The sequence below is a fragment of the Haliotis rubra genome, unplaced genomic scaffold (genome assembly GCF_003918875.1).
Source record: "Haliotis rubra isolate DU_JTF1 unplaced genomic scaffold, ASM391887v1 Scf832, whole genome shotgun sequence".
NCBI lineage: Eukaryota > Metazoa > Mollusca > Gastropoda > Lepetellida > Haliotidae > Haliotis > Haliotis rubra.
This window is the reverse complement of record NW_025767560.1, coordinates 268280-281230: the sequence shown is the minus strand read 5'-3', so window position 1 is coordinate 281230 and position 12951 is coordinate 268280. Positions and strand designations below refer to the sequence as shown.

General features: G+C 40.3%; 1 long non-coding RNA gene across 1 annotated transcript in view; it reads right to left on the bottom strand.

Annotated features, from left to right (window-relative positions):
* Positions 1-2687: 2687 nt before the first annotated feature.
* LOC124262361 overlaps positions 2688-12951 on the bottom strand; it is a 48798-nt gene continuing 38534 nt past the window's right edge. Inside the window, exons 3-4 of the long non-coding RNA XR_006894566.1 lie at positions 4870-4938; positions 2688-3007 (exon numbers count right to left, since the gene is read on the bottom strand). This is a non-coding gene — a long non-coding RNA (uncharacterized LOC124262361). The remainder of the gene's footprint in view (positions 3008-4869; positions 4939-12951) is intronic.

The window sequence follows — 12951 nt, the reverse complement described above, 5'->3', positions numbered from 1 at the left end:
GCGAAGTTAGTCCAGACAAGCACAAGGGCAGTATAGCATGGACCTTTCTAGTCAGTAGCACTTCAAACATTAGAATGGAACAAAATCACAATCAAAACATTTGCAGACACAAAGTTTAGAGTGATTGTTAGGTTTAGGTTTAGGGTATGGGTATGGGTATGGGTATGGGTAGGGTATGGGTATGAGTATAAGAAGGGTAAAGATAAGGATAAGGATAATGAAAAAGATAAAGGTTAAGAGAAGGGTGAGGTAAGGATAAGGATACAGGTAAGGGTTATGGTTAGGATTAGGGTAACAATAAGTGTAAGTGTACGGGTAAGTGTGAGTGTCAGCATAAGGGTATGGGTACAGGTAAGTGTAAGTATAAGGGCTAGGGCTAGGGCTGAGTGTGAACCCTCACATGCACACCACTGCACCCAATCCCCACACCACTCCACTGCCCAACACTAAAAACTGCTTCGTACATTATAAGTGCAATAGTCTTGAATGTCATGTTAAAACCACATATCATCTGACCCACCTCTGTGTCGATAATCCCGCTGGGTCTGCCACAGATTAGATTCAACTTGTTGTTAATTAGTTTTGTCTTGTTGCTGGTCCTCCCCATCACTCAGTGTCATGACAATGATATTTCCTCCTTGCTAGTGAGCCAAACATGTCCATCCCCCCTCGGCTACCACACACACAATCAAATAAGCATGAATCAAAGAGACTTGATTAACAGGTTCCTATAGCAAACATGAGAAGATGTCGCCATACTGAGTGAAGCACACAGACTAACAAGCAATTAATGTGTTGTGACATACAACATGCCACTAAATCTACTCAAAACCTGCTACATCAAACGATTAATACTATACCACTTATAATAATGAAAACAGACAATATCAATTTTCTTAGAATTGAAATTTCATTTTGAAATTTACACTGTTTGTAAAGTAATGAACACTGACCTATATCAGCAATGGCTGAAACAAGAGACATCAGACACCTCCAGCACGGGAATAAGTAGTCTTAAACTGCAGCAGTTTCTCGATTGTTTAACATCAAATATGTTTTGTTTGTTTTTTATCAAAGACAGTTGTTGGTTGGTGATTTGATGCCTGGATTTGTAAATCCAAAATAGTTGAAACAGTACACTTGTTGTTGCCCTGTCTGGTTCGTGTCATTATTGAAGCAGATAAAATTAAGACTTTGAGGAGTCAGTTTAATCTGTCTAATCTAAAATCCTCTCTCTCTCTCTCTCTTCCCTCCACACCTTTTTTCATATGGTTCATACATTGTTTTCTGTAACCAAGCCTTCTTGATTTTTTGTGATAATTCCTGGTCAGATGGTTGGAAATTTTGTTTGCACGTTTGTAATATATGTAGAAGACAATTTCAAATTTGACGCATCGGTAGCCAAATTACAATGCTATTCCCCATTGTGACTTTTATCGTATGTTCTCCTGTGTTCTCAAGTAAACAGTTGACTTGCCTTTGCATGTGTTTGTGACTGTTGTCATCAGAATTGACGAACACCTGGTGTCATCAGTAGTTGACAGTGATTCCTTAACACATACCTATGATATAGTCAGAATCATACATTGTTTTTGTTGAAATGTTTTAAAGCATTTCAGCTCTTTTTGAAATATATTGTCAGCAGCCTTTAATTTCTATCAAGGCGAAGCTCAAACATGTCACCACAATATTGGTGTCCAGTTGCATTACACGGAACAGTGTTTGTGTCTTTGTTCTTCCCTAGTCAACTCAAATGGTACAATGCATTCATATGAAGTGTTTAAGTGAAGCACATCAGGCAAATAAGGAATCGACATCCATTATTGATAAGGGCTACCATGTTTTATGTAGTCCCACATGTTTTATTTAAGTCTGAACACTGTGAAATAATTGTTTCATGAAACATGATTTCAAGAGGAACTGGTGTAACTGTCACTACAAGGCATGATAATTGCCATTGTGTGATTAGATGTACACCAATTTGTAAATCAAGAACCATTCAGTAAAGTACAGACAGTAATGACAAAAGATATGAAACATTCATCTGAAGTTTGATTTTGAATGCATTGCTAGAGTTTAGAAAAGTTAGGAAATGCCACTTTCACACATTTTTCCATCTGTAACACTTGTGCATATGATAGATTTGCAAAAATTCTAAGGAAAAGATTCTATATCTTATTCATAATTCCAAGATTGAGGTAAACATATCAACAGGTTGTTCCTATAAAAGACTGGTATCCCATCAGCTTATTTATACTTGAATATTCTATGGATAGAATTACAAAATATCCATCATTAGCTACAGACATGGAGCAAGGCTAGGCATAATGGGTTTCACTGGGTGGATGAGAATATAGTGAAGCTGGGTTGACATGGGTTTCACATGATTTCTGTCAATGGCTGATGGCAATGAGTGAGTGAGTTTAGTTTTACTCTGCTTTTAGCAATATTCCAGCAATATTATAGCAGACCAGAAATGAGCTTCACATAATATACCCTTGTGGAGAATGGAACCCAGGTCTTTGGCATGACACTGATGGCAATGAAGAAAAGTGAGTGAGTGAGTGAGTGAGAGAGAGTAGGCAAGAGAGAGTGGGTGAGTGGGCTTAGTGTGTGAGTGAGTGAGTGAGTGGACATTTTCAGAACCATGATTCCATTGAAGTTACAGAAAACAGACAACACAATGATTTAATATTTAATATTTACAGTGATTCATAGGATATGATATGCATTTTGAATTGAAATGTCCGCTTGACACAGCTACAATCAAACCACAAACGTATCGCTCCCAGTCATATTTTACAGTCAATATCCGCCTTATACCAGAGAACAGAAGGCCTGAAAGCCCTAAGTGATATTGGTCTCAGATGTTTACCACTCCAGTGAAACACATCAGCAGGGGTCTTGTGCTGTCAGACCTTGAACCCACGATCACAGGTTTCTGGTGTGCCCAAGGGATGTAACTCAGCGAATCGTTGTGCCTGGGACAGCCGTGGCGCCGATGCCCCTGAAGATGAACTAATGTGGATGAACACAGCAATAGTTTCATATTTTCACATACTATTTATATACATGGTGTATACATGGACATAAACAGAAAATACACAGATGAAGGTCAACCACTAAATTTTAGCAACTTATGCTTTAGCTGATAACTGGGACTGCTCTCAAGCTTCTCGGTTAAAGCTCTCTCATTTCCTCTCCTTTCAAGCCATGCAACTGATGGGGACACAGTTCATATACAGACTGTTTTAACACTTTCATGGGCAACAAATACAGTTTAGAATAAAGTTAAAGTACTCGTATGTATTAACACACAGAAAATATTCAGTAAGAAACACAGGCAACTAAACACAATGTGACATACTGTAGTTATGAGGGTCTAGACCAAGTTTAGACAACAAGAAGGAGATAAGTCAGTTCCTGGTATTGATTCCAACAGTTTTGATTGCAACACTAACATTACTAGTGGTCGTAGTTCGTAAAAATATGGATGGCAATAATTCACAATGGGACCAAGTTGTACAGGAGCAGTCATTTATCTATACTCCCCATCAAAAGTTTAGACTCACTAGTGTAAATGTAGCCACTTACTTCAGTCAACTGTTCTGAACTAGATTTTGTAAAATAATCCATACAGTTTAAAGGTACTGTTTATACATGAGCTGATGTATTGTAAAACAAATTCGTGACGTTGAAAAGCTTTATTGTCATGTGTTCAATAAATGATGAAACTCAGTGAAAAATGGCAATTATTTATCAAAACTTTACACCAAAACGCAGCTGTTCACATGCACATTTTTGCACATGCTTTTCAGCAATTTGATGCATGATCCTCGTGCAATTAATCTGCATATGGTTTGCAGATGTTTCCCCCAAGTTAGTGGAGAAATTCATCTTCGTTGTAACCATATGTCAGTATGGATTCTTATACCGTGGTCAAGCAAGAGTGACTCTTGCTTGACAAAGGTATAAGAATCCATACCAAAACGTCGCATCATATATAATAAAAGAAGTTGTTATCCATAAAGAATCTTACTTTCTTATTAATCAAACCAGTGGTTGAGAGCACAAGCACCAAACCATGCTGTAGTGGTAGTAGCACACACACAATCAGCTTGGTGACACATTGTAATAACAGATCTTTATAAGTCAAACATAGAATAATGGAGTCCCTGTCTACCTCTGATCAAATTCCTACACACTGTTGTCAGACAAAGCTTCAAATTGGTAAAAGTAGTGGGCCAAATATAGCTCTCATGGTGTCTTGGGTTTAAGCAAAATTACAGAAGTTCAAAATAATATATCTACTCATCAGTCAAGTATATTCATTCGAAAATGTCCCACATTTTCATTGCTCTCTCAGTCTACCGCCAAGCCATTTTCTACTCTGAGCTGTGAAATTTTGTTGGTTTATCACATGTGAAATATACATTTCAAATATTTGAGTAAAAATCCCAGGGTGAGAAATTCTAAGTGCCAGTTCGAATGTTCATCTGGAAAACATACATTCCCATGTGTGAACTCATCTTGTGCATCCACAGAGATCACTAAAAGAAGAAAAGATTGTGTTCAATCAAATATAATACTAACCCAGAACTTTTTATTGAAACTTCAAAAGAAATTGAAATTATGTTTTCATGAATCTATATCACAGCCAGGCCCAGACTAATTATATACATTACATCCTGGCTTATAGCTGGAATATTGGCCCCCGGGAAATAATACAACATTCACTTAATATCAACTCTTTTATCACAGCCATGATGAACAGGCTACAATAAAAAGGATCATGTATGGGTAAAATATCTGAAACTATATATCATAGGTTTTTATGCCAGTTATTCCATTCGTACAGAATCTACTCACAAAAGACCAATAAAACCGTCAAGACACAGACACCGTCTAACTGCTTGAGATGGAGCACTGTATCCGCCACTGAAACACAGATGACGGACTGTGGACGGCAACAATTAAAACATCGGGTTGTGACTGTTAGAATTGACCTGCCACAATCAATGCATGATTTATTGTTAATAGAAGAAAGGTAGAAGAAATAAATCCACTCAAACTTGGTTGATTACATGACAAGATGAAGCAGTTGGCTGCTCAACAGTGATATAAACGTAACTGACCAGTGAACAGTCAACATGGCTCTCTCACTGTGTATACATCTAACCTACAGTTGAGCATCGTCTTTTGCAGATATAACATTAGACTAACAACTAGTCTCTGAAATGAACATATTTTACTGAAAAAAAAGTTCATAGTAAAAAAAAATATATAATGAAAAGGAGCCCTGAGACTTTCTTCATTTTCAGCTGTGGAAATCTAGATTTGCCACATTTTCTAGACTTACGTGGGCTTTCTTGGATATATTTGCTTCAGGGTCTGTACGAAGAGACTAATATAACATCTGCTATTGTTATATCATAAGACAGTTCATCGTTTACACAATCAGTATAATGTTCATAACTATGTTCAGGAATATAGTTTCTAATGTAAGCATCCCACTCCTGGTCACAGTCATCTCGTGATACAGGATTTAATCAATCTTTAAAATATGTATGCCATGTTTCTGGTAAAATATTATTCTTATCAGATCGCCTAGATGAATATTTTTTTACAGCCTTTATATATTATACATTAAATAAATATCGACGAAATAAGGGATCACTTGCAAGAGTCTCAAAACTCGTTATGTGGGTGATACCATTTTCCGTTATCAAGGGTACATCCTACTAATCACGGATGCAACCAACCATAACAAGACTTTAGTGTTGCTTTAACGGGTCTGCGTTTTGGGAGGTCTGTGTTTTGGGAGGATACCGAGAAAGGCCTATTAGGGGTCGTACATAATTTATGGTTAGGGGCGTCATGATGATGTTTATAGAGAAGTATGTACAATGTGAATGACCCTCACTAAAAAGTATGTACAAAGTAAGTGGACACACCCCCCCCCCACCCCCTGCATGTCATGTACAAAATCAATCACCCCTTTCAATAATTTTAAGCATAGTTTTTAGATATTTTTATGTACAAAATTGATGCCCCATCACCCCACAACAAAATGGGTGACCCCCCTTAAAATCTTCATCATCACCCCCAGCCTACCCCACTATGAATGGTCCTTTATTCAGAATCAAGATTTTAATCAGTCAGTATTATTAATAAATAAATAAAACTTATTCCTAGTATTTAGGATTCACAAACAAAATAAAAGAAAAAAAATCATCCCAATTTTCCTTGGGCATTGTTACTGTCTGGCTGTTCCATGTATTTCGATCTTGATGACATGTAGACAACAAGTCCTTGGTGTTAAGAGAATCTGAAATCCTATTTAACAATATTTTGTAAAAATGTTTATTATACAAGTCACCACAAACTGAGAAAGTACATCACCAAATGCACTCAAAAAATTTGGATCAGCTTTCTAAAGCTGCCAAGGTGATATGTTGGTGAAATGACCCTCACTGTGTTAGATGATGGACTAAACTTACTACTTCTACATCTATATGAGTGCCCTGTGCCAAACTTGAAGAACCCCAACATATATTGCCTGTAGCAGACTGGATAGAAGTGCAATATTCATAGTCAATTTCCTGAAAATTTTGTCTTTTTCTTGCAAATTGTCAAGTCTACTCCAGTTGTTATCAGTGTTTGTGAAGAGGGCTATAACGTTATCATCTGAACACACTGTTGTCAACAACTGAACATGACATTATCGATATCCACTTCATCAGACATCTTTGTGACAACTGAGATGATATCTTTGGATGGGGAAACCCATTTCTTTGCATTTTCTCATACAAAAGGACCATGTGCTATACAAGATAGACTAATGGTTAGTCTCTGAATATAGATGATTTTGATTGTAACAAATAAACCCCATTAAATTGTAAAGGAGACTCAGGGAGACCAGAGAACCTGAGGAAATCTAGACTTGCTATATTTAGGGCATTTAGCACTGCAGAGAGGGCTTGGCTGTAGGGACAATAATGTGGTTCAGGGACTGTGAGACAGTATATACAAGAATACCAACTTGCAACTGTGGAATGGCTGTGGAATACATGGTACAAAACTTACAAAATCAATTCACTCAGGACAGAAAATCTGTAATTGCTCTCTTACTCTATCCCTGAGTATGAAATATATCCTAATCCATGGTTCGGTAGTATGTTTAACTACCTGGTCGTGACAGAGGACATTCACCATGTTACTTGATATCCCCCAAGTACACACGGAAATAAATTTGTTCCCTATTCTTCAGGACTGGGTCTTTTGATCTCATCATGACAATATTTCAATATTCTCTGACTCCGTGTCCCGTTGTCAACGGTGTTGTCGACATCACCACCCACTACACTGCATCATACAGGCTTCAACACAAGTTGCTATGACTACAAAAACAATTTATTTTTTCTGTTTAATTTCAAGAGAGGTTCCATCTGCCAGAAGGGTATTATATGTCCACATCCAGTGCGTCATGATGTACTAGAGTGGGGCTGTTATCATTATTCATTGGAGGAAGTGGATCAACAGAAAGCTTGTTATTCAGTCTATGGAGTAGATTTAGATTCTGAATGTATAGAATTTTGACAGAAACAAATAACTCCACTTACAATAAAAATTAGCACCAGCGAGCATAAAGATTCAGAACCTGAGGCAATCTGGATTTGCTTCGTAAATTAAGGCTTGTAGAAGGGGTTGGGCGGAAGGGAAATAATGTGGTTCAGGGACTGTGAGACAGACTATCTATAGGCCAACAATCTTTACAAGTCTATAGATGTTGTCACTAACTCTTGTATACAGTGTCTGTGCACTCAATAACACTCTCCCATGGTAGATGACCAGATGGTGGAAACACAAGACATTCATACACCTGAATCACATGTTAGACATACAGAGTAATCCATGGCAAGTGACTTTCTTCTAAGGTCCTGCAGTTCACACAGCAGGGAATGGGTACCAGATACATGAGGTGGATGTGAAAACACTCTAGCACTTGCATGGAGCTTGGGTTGTTTACTCCCCAGGGAGTTGAGAATGGTAGCTGGGATCAGTATAACACCTTTCAGCAGTACACTAGTACCTGGATAAGTACAGTGTCGAAATGTCCTAATAAAATATATACTATACGATAAATGCTTATTTTCATGAAGGAGGCTTAATGTATTCAGCTGTATTGAGGGTGGGCAAACACTGCAGCTCAATAACACATGCAAGCTCATACCACTGTCAATCTGTAAAGTATTATGTGTGTGTGTGAGCGTAACAACTCTGAGCACATACACTCATAGTACATCACATATCCCTCAAGATCGGTTGAACTTCATTAAACAACAATGTGAGACACCACTGGTGCAGTTAGTGCCCTAGAGCACCTAGCTTAGCAGCACATTAAAACACACATATTACCTCTCCATGGTATTACACCCATTATTTCCCTACACTTTCCTACCATCACACACTCATAAAATCATCGCTTCTGTGAAACAATTGTCTCTGTCTGCCATATCAAATCAGGACTGAATATCCCCATTGCAGTATAATATACCAAGTTGTAACACATCGACACTGACATGCAAGTTCCCAATAAGGAAAGTAGGGTTTCTGATCTTGAACATGATGACTGTCTGGTGGTTTAATACAATTTCTCTACTGAAAGCATTTCCAAATCCATAACTATACAAAAAACCTTACCAACTCCAATAACCAATAACAATATGATGGATGCAGGTTTATGTACCCAAAATACCTACACAACAAACCCTAGGAAACTGCCATGAACATGTCATGACAGTCCGGGGCGACCACCAGACAATCACAGCAGGTGCTGTCCATTGATTATCTCAACAGTGCTGGCGCCAAGGGCTTGTGCTGCCAACATGGTGCCAGATATATCTGAAGACTAAGACTGAGAAGTTTTTACATGAAGTACTCCAGGAAAGATTCTCAGTGCTTCATTCATAAACAGCATTAGGTGAAATTCTCACGGGTGCAACATTTGGGGTAGGTTCTCATGGGAGCAAGACTACTGACATGTTATCAATGGTGCAACACTTGAGGCAGGTTCTCATGGGAGCAAGACGACTGGTATGTTATCAATGGTGCAACATGTGGGGCAGGTTCCCATGAGAGAAAGACCACTGGCATGTTATCAATGGTGCAACATTTGGGGCAGGTACTCATGGGAGCAAGACTACTGGCATGTTATCAATGGTGCAACATTTGGGGCAGGTTCCCATGAGAGCAAGAATAGTGACATGTTCTCAATGGTGCAACATTAGGGGCAGGTTCTCATGGGAGCAAGAATACTGACATGTTATCAATGGTGCAACATTTGGGGTAGGTTCTCATGGGAGCAAGAATACTGACATGTTATCAATGGTGCAACATTTGGGGCAGGTTCCCATGAGTACTGACATGTTATCAATGGTGCAACATTTCGGGCAGGTTCTCATGAGCTAGACTACTGACATGTTATCAATGGTGCAACATTTGGTGCAAGACTACATTTGAGCAAGACTACTGACATGTTCTCAATGCAGGTTCTCATGAGAGCAAGACTACTGACATGTTATCAATGGTGCAACATTTGGGGCAGGTTCTCATGGGAGAAAGACTACTGACATGTTATCAATGGTGCAACATTTGGGGCAGGTTCTCATGGGAGCAAGACTACTGACATGTTATCAATGGTGCAACATTAGGGGCAGGTTCTCATGAGAGCAAGACTACTGACATGTTATCAATGGTGCAACATTTGGGACAGGTTCTCATGGGAGCAAGACTACTGACATGTTATCAATGGTGCAACATTTGGGGCAGGTTCTCATGGGAGCAAGACTACTGACATGTTATCAATGGTGCAACATTTGGGGCAGGTTCTCATGGGAGCAAGACTACTGACATGTTATCAATGGTGCAACATTTGGGGCAGGTTCTCATGGGAGCAAGACTACTGACATGTTATCAATGGTGCAACATTTGGGGCAGGTTCTCATGGAGAGCAAGACTACTGACATGTTCTCAATGGTGCAACATTTTCATGGAGCAAGACTACTGACATGTTATCAATGGTGCAACATTTGGGGTTCAGGTACTCATGTTATCAATGGTGCAACATGGGAGCAAGACTACTGACATGTTATCAATGGTGCAACATTTGGGGCAGGTTCTCATGGGAGCAAGACTACTGACATGTTATCAATGGTGCAACATTTGGGGCAGGTTCCCATGAGAGCAAGACTACTGACATGTTATCAATGGTGCAACATTTGGGGCAGGTTCTCATGGGAGCAAGACTACTGACATGTTATCAATGGTGTAACATTTGGGGCAGGTTCTCATGAGAGCAAGACTACTGACATGTTCTCAATGGTGCAACATTTGGGGCAGGTTCTCAGTGGTGAACAAAACTACTGACATGTTATCAGGCGGGCTCTCACAGGAGCAAAACTACTGACATGTTATCAATGGTGCAACATTTGGGGCAGGTTCCTATGGAAGCAAGACTACTGACATGTTCTCAATGGTGCAACATTAGAGGGAGGTTCCCATGGGAGCAAGACTACTACCATGTTATCAATGGTGCAACATTTGGGGCAGGTTCCCATGAGAGCAAGACTACTGACATGTTCTCAATGGTGCAACATTTGGGGCAGGTTCTCATGGGAGCAAGACTACTGACATGTTATCAATGGTGCAACATTTTAGGCAGGTTTTCATGGGAGCAAGACTACTGACATGTTCTCAATGGTGCAACATTTGGGGCAGGTTCTCATGGGAGCAAGACTACTGACATGTTATCAATGGTGCAACATTTGGGGCAGGTTCCCATGAGAGCAGACATGTTATCAGAACTTTGGGGCAGGTTCTCATGGGAGCAAGACTACTGACATGTTATCAATGGTGCAACATTTGGGGCAGGTTCTCATGGGAGCAATACTACTGACATGTTATCAGTGGTGTAACATTTGGGGCAGGTTCTCATGGAGCAAGACTACTGACATGTTCTCAATGGTGCAACATTTGGGGCAGGTTCTCACAGGAGCAAAACTACTGACATGTTATCAGTGGTGTAACATTTGGGGCAGGTTCTCATGGAGCAAGACTACTGACATGTTCTCAATGGTGCAACATTTGGGGCGGGCTCTCACAGGAGCAAAACTACTGACATGTTATCAGTGGTGTAACATTTGGGGCAGGTTCTCATGGAGCTAGAATACTGACATGTTCTCAGTGGTGCAACATTAGGGGCAGGTTCCCATGAGAGCAAGACTACTGACATGTTCTCAATGGTGCAACATTTGGGGCAGGTTCCTATGGAAGCAAGACTACTGACATGTTCTCAATGGTGCAACATTAGAGGGAGGTTCCCATGGGAGCAAGACTACTGACATGTTATCAATGGTGCAACATTTGGGGCAGGTTCCCATGAGAGCAAGAATACTGACATGTTATCAATGGTGCAACATTTGGGGCAGGTTCTCATGGGAGAAAGACTACTGACATGTTATCAATGGTGCAACATTTGGTGCAGGTTCTCATGGGAGCAAAACTACTGACATGTTATCAATGGTGCAACATTAGGGGCAGGTTCTCATGGGAGCAAAACGACTGGTATGTTATCAATGGTGCAACATTTGGGTTAGGTTCTCATGGGAGCAAAACTACTGACATGTTATCAATGGTGCAACATTTGGGGCAGGTTCTCATGGGAGCAAGACGACTGGTATGTTATCAATGGTGCAACATTTGGGGTAGGTTCTCATGGGAGCAAGACTACTGACATGTTATCAATGGTGCAACATTTGGGGCAGGTTCTCATGGGAGCAAGACTACTGACATGTTATCAATGGTGCAACATTTGGGGCAGGTTCTCATGGGAGCAAGACTACTGACATGTTATCAATGGTGCAACATTTGGGGCAGGTTCTCATGGAGCAAGACTACTGACATGTTATCAATGGTGTAACATTTGGGGCATGTTCTCATGGAGCAAGACTACTGACATGTTCTCAATGGTGCAACATTTGGGGCAGGTTCTCACAGGAACAAAACTACTGACATGTTATCAGTGGTGTAACATTTGGGGCAGGTTCTCATGGAGCAAGACTACTGACATGTTCTCAATGGTGCAACATTTGGGGCGGGCTCTCACAGGAGCAAACCACTGACATGATCAGTGTTATCAGTGGTGTAACATTTGGGGCAGGTTCTCATGGAGCTAGAATACTGACATGTTCTCAATGGTGCAACATTAGGGGCAGGTTCCCATGAGAGCAAGACTACTGACATGTTCTCAATGGTGCAACATTTGGGGCAGGTTCCTATGAAGCAAGACTACTGACATGTTCTCAATGGTGCAACATTAGGGGCAGGTTCCCATGGGAGCAAGACTACTACCATGTTATCAATGGTGCAACATTAGGGGCAGGTTCCCATGAGAGCAAGACTACTGACATGTTCTCAATGGTGCAACATTTGGGGCAGGTTCTCATGGGAGCAAGACTACTGACATGTTATCAATGGTGCAACATTAGGGGCAGGTTCCCATGAGAGCAAGACTACTGACATGTTATCAATGGTGCAACATTAGGGGCAGGTTCTCATGAGAGCAAGACTACTGACATGTTCTCAATGGTGCAACATTTGGGGCAGGTTCCCATGAGAGCAAGACTACTGACATGTTCTCAATGTTATTAGGGGCAGGTCAATGGTGTTATCAATGGTGCAACATTTGGGGCAGGTTCCCATGAGAGCAAGACTACTGACATGTTCTCAATGGTGCAACATTTGGGGCAGGTTCTCCATGAGAGCAAGACTACTGACATGTTATCAATGGTGCAACATTAGGGTTCCCATGAGAGCAAGACTACTGTGTTCCAATGAGCAACATTTGGGGCAGGACTAAAAGTACTGACATGTTCTCAATGGTGCAACATT